Source organism: Bactrocera latifrons, unplaced genomic scaffold (genome assembly GCF_001853355.1).
Source record: "Bactrocera latifrons isolate USDA-ARS-PBARC rearing strain unplaced genomic scaffold, ASM185335v1 scaffold_140, whole genome shotgun sequence".
NCBI lineage: Eukaryota > Metazoa > Arthropoda > Insecta > Diptera > Tephritidae > Bactrocera > Bactrocera latifrons.
This window is the reverse complement of record NW_017534853.1, coordinates 240,098-252,621: the sequence shown is the minus strand read 5'-3', so window position 1 is coordinate 252,621 and position 12,524 is coordinate 240,098. Positions and strand designations below refer to the sequence as shown.

General features: G+C 37.4%; 1 protein-coding gene across 4 annotated transcripts in view; it reads right to left on the bottom strand.

Annotated features, from left to right (window-relative positions):
* The window catches only part of LOC108965503 (polyhomeotic-proximal chromatin protein), a 388,316-nt gene that overhangs the window by 368,000 nt on the left and 7,792 nt on the right, over positions 1-12,524 (bottom strand). The window lies entirely within an intron of this gene.

Here is a 12,524-nt window from a genome sequence, read left to right as displayed (position 1 = left end):
CCACTTATGGACCAAAAACCATATCTCAGGAAGTACTTCACCGATTTCAATGAAATTCGGTATTTAATATTTTCTTAACACCGTGATGACATGTACCAAATATGAGTGAAATCGGTTCACAACCACGCCTGAAATCTCGATTATCACTTTATCATGAGTATAAAATGTTCGGTGACACCCGAACTTAGCCCTTCCTTACTTGTTTTTTTACTGAATTGAGTTTGTATTGATTGAAACATTTACTCAGTATAAGTTTTGCCCTGATTTTCCTGTGAAAACAGGATTTATTTTATATTTTTAACAAAGAAAGTAATCGCTTCAAATAAATTCGGCGAAGCGCTGCGAGCACGTGTTATTGATGTTTAAAACGGATCTTCTCTAAAATAAATTTTAATAGAAACAAAATTAACAAATCTTCAAGATCAGAAATAATTCGAAATATATTAGGAATAAAACAGACGAAATAGTGCACCGTGGACGCCGAGAAAACTGGCAGCGCAATTGTACGAGAGGTAGAAAATTATTAGCGAACGTGACCAACTAAGACGATTTCAGTTCACTAAAGATCATGTAGAATGGCCGATAGACAAGTGGAAAACTGTTCTTTTCGGTGATGAGTTCAAATATAATTTGGTAGGAAGTGATGGATTACGTCTTAAAAATTCGTATTGTCTAAAAACAGTCAAACATTGTGGCCATGTTATGGCCTGGGGACGCTTTTCTACTTCTAGTTCGAGGCCGCTTTATCGTATCAACGGTACCATGAATCAATACGTCTACAGAGACATTATGTAATCCGTAATGCTGCCACATGCGGAATGGGAAGTGCCACTTAAGTTAATCTTACAGCAGAACAACGGCTCGAAGCATACGACAAAGGAATTAAAATTCCAGAGGAATAAAGTGACTGTAATGGACTGGCAGCCACAATCCCCAATTAAGAACCACAAAGAAAATATGTGGTAAATTGTAAAAAAGAGAAATGATCGCAGTAAAATTCGAGACAGAAAGTCACAAATACGACCTGAACAGGAAATATGATGAATATTTCAGGTGTTTTATGTCTTTGAAGGTCTTTTTAATTTATAATTTAAAATATCTTTATTTTTTGACCTGTTAGAAACTTATACTGAGACATAGTTCCCTGTTACTTAAAAAAATTTATGCAAAAAAAGTAGAAGCGCACCTTAAGGGCTTAGATTCTGCTTTCTGGTTAATGTCGAAATAGCGAGTATTTTTTTGCTATAAAATTTATTTTAAGACCCGTCATGCGTTCGAAGACGGTTTACAAGTTGTAAGATCCGTCATTTGGAGGGAAACAAAATAAGTGAACTTACTAAAAATATATTTCTATATCGCCTCAAATATTTTTAACGCCAGCCGCGTTATCGAATTTTAATAATTCTCAAATTTTCGTTTTTCCTTCTACCGACTGACACTCATGAGACGCTGCTCAGCAGTAAAAGCGCGGTGATGGACAAGAGCAGCGCGTTCAAAGTCCGGTTTTTTTCAAAACCACAATGCCGCACCTCCGCTACCTACCACGTCAGTGCAATGAAACGTGTTTATCTTTTGTTTATTTTTAAACTTTTACGCTCAAATGCGCTTGATCAAACCCCAAAGCAGAAATGTGAAAAAGATTGAATATTATGTACTTAATATATGGGCAGTACATATAGAATGCAACAACAAACACACATAACTGCTCGTTGGAAATACTTCTCCAGAAGACGCACAAGCGCATGCGCATCACTGGGCAAACAACTGCATAGGGTTAAACCTTAGCGCGCGAAGAGGACAAGAGGCGCAGCACTGCACTGCCGAGTTGCAGTCAAAACGACCACAAAACCGACCGAGCCCAACCAACAGCATTCTCCGCCAGGCCGTCAGTCGGTAGCTAAGTAGCCGGGGCAAAGACGGAGCTCAGCTGCTGCCATAAATGTGGTAAGCACGAGAAAGTAGCATCAATATAAAAATATTTGTTGTTGCTTTGCTTATAGTTTTGTGTCATCCACAAACTGGAATTAAAAGAAAATTAAGAGAACTGAAAAACAGGTCGTCGATCGGATGATACAATTGTCGGCGACAAAACCGCTTGGCAAGGCAGCTGTTGCTGCTGCGACTGGCTGGCTATGCAGCCAAATCGAGCCAACTTGAGATACAACAATAAATTTGAATGCACACTCGATTACGCTTTCATATTTTCGCGCCTGCTAAACGAAAGGCACGAAAAAGGGAATGTAAAGACTGGCTTGCGGCAAGTAACACACACAAATTCACCGTGTATGATTGTAAGTATGTGTGTATGCATGCTGATTGCCTAATTTGTGTCGTAGCTCGGTTTATTTATTGAGCTTGTGCAAATAAAATTTTGTGGTCGATAAAATGTGAGAAACCGCAAGACAAAAGACGCGGCAACAGCATGCAAGCAGTTGCATGGTTTTGTTGTTGTAACTAACAGCGTGGAATAGACCTTAAAAAGGGATTACAAAAAAAAATATAATAAAATAATATAAAAACTGCAATTGTGTGGAAAAGTGCGGAGAAAAAGTTTTGCTGCACAGCGAGACCGCAAAGCCTGAACTGCCAGCAACTTGCAACCGGCGACTGCAGCCACGCTCGCTGCGCTGTGAGTGAAATGCTGCTGCCACAGCCCCGGCTTGCTGTGCGCAAGCGCTGTTACAGCAGCAACATTGGCAACCACAGCCTCGGGCCGCACAGCCACAAAAACCAACATATTCTGCCCTGCGCAAAGAGGGGTGAGCGGCGGCGGGGTGCTGCCGTAAAAGTAATCGATAATGAAGAAGATGTAGCAAAAGTTAACGACATCATCAACGTTCGCTTTTTTTTTTTGTTTTTTTTTTTTTGCAGTTTGCACATTTCTTTTGTGCGCGCTGCTACATCGAAGGCAAGGCTGGCAACTACTTGCCGCCACAGCAGCGGCAGCAACGTAAAATGTGCAGCTGTTGCGGGCACTAAAAGTGAATTGGTGTGTGTTGCACGTGATGATGTTGCATGTGTGTGGCTTATTGACGCTGAGTAGTTGCTGTTGTTGCTGTGTTTTCTTCTATAGCTGTTGTTGCAAGTCTATGGCCGCTGTTGTTGGCTTGCGGTCAGTTGGGATTAAATGAAAGTGCGAACATGGTTAAGAAGTCCAGCTTCTTATAAGTACGCACTCGGTGCATCACTCACTTGAGTTGCGCTAAAGATGGGCTGGTTGTTGTTGGTGTGGCTCGTTATGCTGTTGGCAGCTTAGCCGATTAAATATCATTTCCTTTTGTGATTTTTTATCCTCAAAGTTGTAGTTCTTTTAAGCGGTTTATGCATTAACGACATTCATTGTGGTGCTGGTGGTGTGGCAGTTAAAAGCCATTCACGTTCTTTGCTCTAAGTAAGTGAATTAAGGAAGTTGTTAACACTTTTTCGAACACACACATACAGTGCAACATAATGGCCAACTGTAAGATAGTTTGCAGAAATTTAAACGCAATGATATTAAGTTTTATAGTGTGGTGTCAAGTACCTCACGGAAAAGTGGCATTTAGTCAAACCCAGTGTATGCAACTTTTTTCCTGGGGGTCCATTTAAGTTTAAACTGGATGTATGGCAAGGAGGAGGAAATAAAGCATAAATACGTAAATAAACTGCTGTAAAGTGTATATAAGTAGTTCCTATGAGGGAACACTTTGAATTGAATGCTCGCTATTGAGATAAAAATAGCAGATKATCCCAGTAGAAGTACTTGTTTTAATAAACTTTTTTTGACAGATCACTCCGGAGTCGAGTCAAGCTGTAATGTTCTTTTCGTTCAACTTTGTTATGAAAATTCACGTTCTGTAAAGAATCGGCTTACAGCATTCATTATTGGATAATATTCTACCGAATAGACTACGTCCAGCACGTAGTAAAGAAAATATAGCAGCTGTAGCTGAGAAAGTACACGAGGACCGTGGTCGAGTCGATTCGCGCCGTTTACAGCAACTCGGACAGATGTATGGAACGACTTGGAGCATTTTATATCTAGATATTAAATTGAAAGCGTACAAAATACAGCTAGTGCAAGAAGTAAAGCCGTTCGACTTTCCCAAGCGACAAGAAGATCTGACCGTGTCGAGCTAAATTTTGTTCAGCGAAGAGGCCTATTTCTGGCTAAGTGGGTATGTAAACAAGCAAAATTGGCGCATTTGGGAGGAGGAAGATAAACGAAAGAGAATCAAGGACTGCCATTTCATGCAGAAAAACAACGGTTTGGTGTGGTTTGTGGGCCGGGGGAATCATCGATTTATATTTCTTCAAAAATTATGCTTGAAATTTAAACTCGTGATCTCGGCGACTTTTGGACTCAACCAGACGATGCCGCTTCTCACATATCACACCAATCAATGGATTTGTTGAGAGAACATTTCGGTGAGCAGATAATGTCACGTTTTGGGCCGGTCGATTGCCCATCACACCGTTAGAGATTTTCATGTGCGGATATTTAAAGTCTAAGGTCCATGCGGACATTTCCGCTTCGATTCCGGTCATGGAGCTAAATATCACGCATGTTATTCGACTGTTATCAGTCGAAATGCTCGAACAAGACATCGAAAAATGGACTCAACGTATGGACCATCTGAGACGTGGCGGCGGCTAACATTTGAAAGAGATAATCTCGAAAAAATAAAAGCTAAAGAATGTTGTCTCCAATGATAATACACGACCCTCAATAAATTTGAAGTTTCTATGTTTTTTTTTTTTTTAAGTTGGGAACCTCGAAATGGATCACTCTACCATATATAAGGTGAAGTGATTATCGAAATGTGGTGCATTTACCGTTGATCCTGCCAAACAGTCCACAAAGAATATTATTCAAGTGTTATATGTCATTTGCTTCAAGCTATTCCTCTGAAACGGGCGGAATAATGGGCGAATTTTGCTTCCTTGGGCACGATAATACAACAATTCATAGTATCATTAATTTTTCGCAACTTTTTTGTCAAAAACTTGACTCAAATCGTTCCCTAACCAACATATTAGCCTGATTTGTCTCGTAGTCAACAAACTCAAGAGGTCAATGTGAGGACACCGTCTTGACACGTTTGCGGAGATAAAAACCGAATACGAAAGAGTCTTGAAATAAGTGAAAAATATTATTTAACTTTTATATACTCTTTTTCTAGAAAGATGCTCCCAACTTCCAGCTAAGGCTTACGAATATCGATCTCTAAAAGTTGCTAGAGGAGCCTAATTACACCCTATAATTTTATATGCGAAATATGATATGATCCAGCGTACAAGTACCATGAAAGCTATAAATAGTTCAAATTAGGCATTTCAACTCGAAAGTCACCCTGATTATGACTACTTCTATCTGGTATACACAGAAATTATCTGGACTCTTCATTATAAATAACGTAGACAAAATTTTACTGAATGCTTTATTCTCATAGAGCAATGAACTACTAAGCGGAAGGAACTGAAGCTAGAATAGCTGCAAAGATACAGAAATTAATTTTATGTTTTTTTATTCTCATACCATTTTCCACTACTAGAAACTCGCCTAAAACTGTCCTTGCTATGTTCAGGTGTGCACATAACCTTAAGTTAAAAAGTTAAGTCATAAAAGGAAATTAATAATGGTAAATGTGACACGACTGAGCTGTGAGACGCCGTAAGAGAATTTCCAAGTGTTAAAAAAAAAATAATAAAAAGTAATACCTGATGTGAATTGCAAAGAGAATAATAACAATAATAAAGGAAATAACTCACAACAGCGTAAGCGATTACCAAGAGCCTACATAGCCAAGTGCGAAATTTTTGTGCACAATAAGACACTCGAAGCCAACAGCTAACGGAGTGTCCTTGAGTGTGTATACAACAAACATAAAAACAAAACAACGCTGTCAAACGCACTGGGTATCCAGAAACTTTTCTACTAACATGCGTGGAGCTTGAAACACTGCCACGAAAAGTGTGAGCAAATAAACTTATTACGAGCAAAAACAACAATAATTTATAGCAAATGCACCCACTCCTTCTTTGCAAAGTTTAATGTAGCTTGGCGCTTCTTAGCACTTCTGGACACATTTCGGCACACAAAGGAATCTTGCTGCGCACACTTCGCACTAACTCTCTGGTAACTGTTGTTGTGTGACTACTTGGGACGCAGTTTTACCGTACGTTGGTAGAGTCACGTTTAACCTACGCGGCAAAGATTTTCCAACAGCAAAACTGACAAAGTAAACAAATACAAAAACCGAAAACAATCAAGCAGAAAATACAAGAAAAATTAACGAAAAGAAGCAAGTTGGACGTGTGGCGAAAACGAAGGGCATTGAGTGTGGCATAAAAAAACTTCTAGCAAGCAGTTGTGGCACATTATGAAATTATACGCTTATGTTGAACTGCCTACGCGTTACCAGCTGCGTCAATATAAAGTACCGTGCAACATGAATTATTTGTATGTATGTATGTATGTATGTGGCAAGTTGCTTGGACTCTTGCTAATGTGCCTGTAAAATAAACGGCTCGTCACAGCTATTCCGCATTCTTGAGATTTGTTTGTGGCACCGTGCGCCAGGCATTCTCGTTACTCTTGCCACGAATGCTACCAACAACAACAGCAGCAGCAACACTGTTGGGCACTATAAAATTTCGAGCACAATTCCCAACATGCATACCGGAGTTGGTTGTGTTGTTATTGTTGTGCATTAACGTTGTGTTAGTGGCATAAACATGATTTATGACTTTTCTCGCTTTTCTTAACTGCGCCACATGCGTACAACACTATTCATATACTGGCTGCATACCGTCTTTCGCAGCCAGCGTGCGCATACGACAACCTGCCTTGCTTGCCTTGCCTGCCAGGCTGCTTCATTGCGCCGTGACCTGGAAAGGTTCGGTATTTCGTTGCGGAATTATGCGCACAACGCCTTTTTCTAGGCCACTACCACAGGCTGTGTCGCATTGTTGACAGCCGCCTCAGTTTCGGAGTATGAAAAAGCGCAAATTACGTCACATTTAATGCAGAAAAGGGAGTTTCTTTGATGTTAAATGGTAGATTAAGAAATGTTGGCGTCAAATTCAGTTGTGCATAATAAAGCTGATGCTTAAGTGGATTTGTGTTTTGCAGTTATTTGCCCACATTTGTTGCCGCCATACAAAGCTAACTGTGAATATGTATGTGATTAAGCGACAGTTGGTGGGTGTTCCCATGAATTTGTAAGTGGTGATTTGCAAATACTTGAGAAGAACCCTTTTCGCTTGACAACGGCAAACGCATTTCGATCCGTAATCTGAAATTGACATGAATACTCAATGGGCTTTTATTGGCTACACTCTGTTTGTTTAAATAGACATTCGTGACATTGCAAATGGTTTGTGGATGTCAGCAGAAATGTTTAAAGTAATGCATAAGTAGTGCTGGGCTTGTCCGCAAAACGACCAAACGACCCGCCGGCTCGTACAATGAAGTGGTTTGCATATTTTATGTCTCCATCTTCTTCTTTTTTGGATGCGTACTTTTTCATATTCTGTTCATCTAGTTTGCCTTAACACTTTTGAACATAAAGTATTTGTATTTTAGTATCGTTATAAAGTACATACGGAACTCTGTTCTCAATAACTTCCAGTGCAGTTGCTTTCAGGACTACTTTTACTTGTCTGGTTTCTGAGAACGATTATCTAATACTTTGAAATCAGCACGCGATAATTTTTTTCCGTTAAAAATTGCGATAATCATGATTTAGAGTTCCACATTAGTTCTTCTTTCATTTTTACTTCACTTCAACACTTAAAACTATTTAATTTCCTCGATAGTATCGTGATCAGTATCGTGTAAAAATACTTACAACTACCTGATTTTCAAAATAACTTACCGCTTCTATGGGTGAGGTATCCAAGTATTAAATGTATATACAGTGAAACCTCTACTTTTGGACACCTCCAATAAGTGTACCCCTCTCTTAACCGGCCAGGAACCAAGTTTTACTTAGTGTTTTCTGCACAAATTCCAATCTAACAACCGGGCTCTCTCGTGACCGGACGCGGACACTTTTTTTACTACTTCTTGTTTTCATTACCTCTCGAAAGCGGACGCTGACCTCTCGACAATTGACAAGAAACTTAGATTAATGAACGAAAGAAAACAGTAAAAACCTCTGATGAGCGGACGCGAAAATCTTATTTGAGGACAACGAAGATAAATAATTGAAGTAAATGTAGAGTAACTAACCGAACAGCCGAAATCTATATACGAGTAATATGAGTACATACTCGTACACACAGCATATGTTAAACTGTGAGGACAAGCATAAACATGTTAAGATGTAACGGGAGATATACATATGTAACAATTTGTAGCTATTAACATGAAAAAATAAAAATTATGATTCATTTGATTTGGCTTCGCAAAACGTTTAAGTCGTGTTATCCGGGAAAATATGCCACAAAAAAAGAAAATACTTTCTATTAAAGAAAATGTGTTGGAGAAAGAAAATTTATCTGTTCGTGCACTCGGAAAAAGGTTAGTGCTTTATAATAGTACAATTTTTTTCACTTTAACTTGTTTGCTTTTAAAGATTCGATATTGGAAAATCCCAAGCTGCCACTATTGTGAAAAAAGGAAGACATTAAAAGGATATGGTTGAGTGGTGATAACATAAATAAAAAGAAAAACTTCTTAAATAGTGATGGTTCTAAAATAGACAATTTGTGTTTTGAGTGATTTGTCAAAGCCAGAAATCAAAATATACCAGTGTCGGGCCCTATTATAAAGGAAAAATCAAAACAAATTGCGGGTCAATTAGGAGTTCAAACTTTTTCGGAATCAAATGGATGGCTGGAAAAATGGCGGAAACGACATAATGTGACTTTCAAATGCATATGTGGAGAATTTGCTGAGGTTAATCCTAAGGATGTACATCAATTCAAACAAAAGCTACCACACTTATTATTGGGCTACAGACCGGAAGATATATTTAACGCAGATGAAACTGTACTTTTTTTCCGGGCTTTGCCAAATAAGACTCTTGTCTTGAAGAACGAAAAATGCGTTGGCGGTAAGTTATCGAAGGAAAGATTAGCAGTGCTATTGTGTGCCAATATGGTTGGAGATAAAGAAAATCCGTTAGTGTTCGGAAAAGCAGCATAAAATTATGTGTGAGTGGCTACTAACGTTTGATAAAAAAAATGGGCTCTCAGATGAGAAAAGTTTTACAATTTTTGGACAATGCCACAACTCACCCCCGAGATATTAAACTTAACAACATAAAGTTGATCTTTAATCGTTGATCCTGCTAATACAACATCCATTTGCCAGCCCCTCTATCAGGGAATTATACAGAATTTCAAACGTCACTACAGATGATTTATTATCAAACATATTTTAATAAGAATTGATGAAATTTCAATGAACAAACTTTCAAAAACATTTGACATTTCCAAAAAAAAGTTTGAACGAAGTTTCTGACTTCGATGCAGAGGACGATATTCCCATATCGACGTTATCGGCTTTGATAAAGCTTTTAAATGAAAATGGGCAAGGGCAGCATTCCGATGACTTTTTGTTAATCGACGAAATTGTTACTACAGATTGACATTGTTATTGACGAAACGGTTACTGACGAATTATCTGACAGAGAAACTGAAGACCTAAATGAAGTATGCGCTCAGGATGCGGGTCAAATTAAATCATACACTGAAGCACTAAAACAACTTCGTCGCATTAAAAAATTCAGTACGCCAAATATTTGGAAAGTCATCTTGAAAACTGTTTTATAAAACAGAAACAAGGAAAGTTACGACAAACTACGGTAAAAGAATTTTTAAAAGTTCAAACATAAATAAATATATTGAATTTATTATAACTATGAAACATCTCGCAATAAAAATGAAATATATAAATTAAATTACCAAGAAATCTAATTTATTTAAAAAGTGGTGTGTGTATAAATTTTAGTAAAATTTTTATTCGCCCACTCCTATAATCGTAGACTATGAAAACGGTTCTGCTGACAGTCGGATCTAACGAACAATAATTTCTGCGCAGTAACGGACTGTTGGCTTAATAACGTTACCCAAACTTATTTGACCTTTTTTGACGCTTCAAACATGGCAAAATGAATCCATCAAAATGAAGTTATGGAAATATGAAAACCAAAAAAATTTTGAATGGCCATTAATTGAGGTTGATCTAAATAGTTGGCACTCTATAGATAGCAAAATAAGGTATTTTGAACATATCATTCACAAAGCTTTGAACAAGCGAGAGTTCTGTGCAAAGTGGGTGCAGCGCAAACTCTTATATAACCGATTCACATCGTTAAAAAACAATAAACTCGAAGGAAAAACTTTTGTGTATTATTTCCACATCCACTGTACTTCGCGTATCGAGTACTCAGCGACTTTGAGCTGTTCTCAGTATTCAAGGGAATGTAGCCAAAGAAAAATCGCTGAGAAGAGACCTATTTTAAGGCAAAATATACTACAATGGTGTCGAAAAGTCGAAAAATCGCTATAATCGGCGTAATGTCATGCTGATAGCTATTTTGAATAAAAAATCCATTTTAATATGATATGAATTTCTAGCCTGTCTACTGAAATCACTCATTGTCATCACAAAACCACGTCGCATGATCTATGAATTTCCTGGATATTATAGTATCTTAAACAAGCGCTATTAACGTAAATTTAAGTTTTAGTAAGATATAGATTTGGTTTGTTATACATGTATGTACATACAGCATACGAAGTGTTCTAATTTTCACGACCTCATTTGCGTCTAGATTTACTTAATAATATTTACATAAATTTTAAACTTTCAACACACAAAACTATCAAAATAATACACCTAAAATTTAATATACTATATAATATACTCGATAGTACAGCAAGCTACCACATTTGATACATTAATAACAAAATAATTGTGTGTTTATCTACTTGCAGATAAGAATGGCTCATAAAATGCTGATATACTAAATACTATTGCGAGGTATTGTATATGCTGAGCACAATGAAAGTGACATATCAGCATTGTGTGGTAAATAGGATTTGTTTGTTTGACATTTATGTTGTATTCACAATTAATGCTTAAGCTGTAGTGGCATAATTTGACAGCTACTTGGTTGTACACATTTCCGTAGAAACAACGTATGTACGCATGTATGTATGTATGTATGTATTTTGGAGCCTGCTACATTGTATAATCAGTAGGAATGACTTATTTGTGTTCGAAGAACTTCAAGTTAGGAATTAGACTACCATTTTTTTGTTAATTTAAGTCAATAATGCAAATATTTGCTTACACGATAAAATAGTTTCGTGGAATTTCGTTAGCGTTCGATTTAAAAACGCTAAACAAAACTAAACAAAAAAAAAAAAAACATTTTATGGCGGCCAATTAAAGTGCACACGCTAAAGATTTGCAAAAGCTCCCTACAAATTTGTGACACCGAAATATGTCGATATGTTTTTTTTTACGTGTTGGCACTGTTTGACTTGTTTGCGGTGTTAATTTTATTGCTACACGCCTCGCGCATGCGTTACTACCGCATTTGCAAATGACAAGCAGTTAAAAAAGCAGATGTTTATATGGCTGCCGTATAGGCACTCGATCGTGCAACACTTTTAACAAGTCAAACATATACGTCCATGTATTATATATATGTATGTATGTACATATACATATGTATGTGTGGAGCAACTTTTATTTGCCCAACAACACTGGCAAATAATCGAACAACCGTACAAGCAATCAACGAGCCAAACAGCAAACATAATGTAAACAATGTATGTAGATAGCACACATAAGGTTTTATGTACATACATACATATATGAGCCAATGTTGAAAAGATGTTGTGTTGGAAAAAAGCTTTGCGTTATTGTAGCTTATGAGTTATTTGTAATTATACTTGATATCAGATACCATAAGCAAATATTTGCTTTTGGCCGATACTACTCGTGTAGTTTATGCTTCGGGAAGAATATATACAAAAAAGAAATAAAGTACAACATGCTTGTTTACCTAAATCGCACAATAAAACGGGGGAAAATGTGAATGCGGCTGCGTGTTGGAAGTCAAGCGACAACACTCATGAAACATGAAGTGAAGCACGGCGAAATGGGTGAGCAGCAACCAAGTGGTTTTATTTTCAATATGCGAGCGCATGTATTTGGGTTTTATGTGCATTTAACATACATACATACATACAGACACACACACATACTTTGTATTCTTGCACGCGCAAAAACTGTAAGGCCAATGAAATAAAGATGAATTCGTCGAATGGATAAACACACCTTGAATATGTTTTACACACCCAACGCTGCTCCTAGTTGACTCCGAATGTTTACTTTGAGGTACGTTGTATGTGTGTGCATGTGCGTTCATAAAACGGGTTTGTTTGTAAAACGAAAATAAAACAGCTGCCGGCATTTTGCCAAAGTGCTCAAAATTTTTTTTTTTGGAGGAAAAAGCCTTTTTTGCAAACAAAAATTTAAAGATAAATAGTTAAAATTAATAACTAAATTTTTTAAAAAA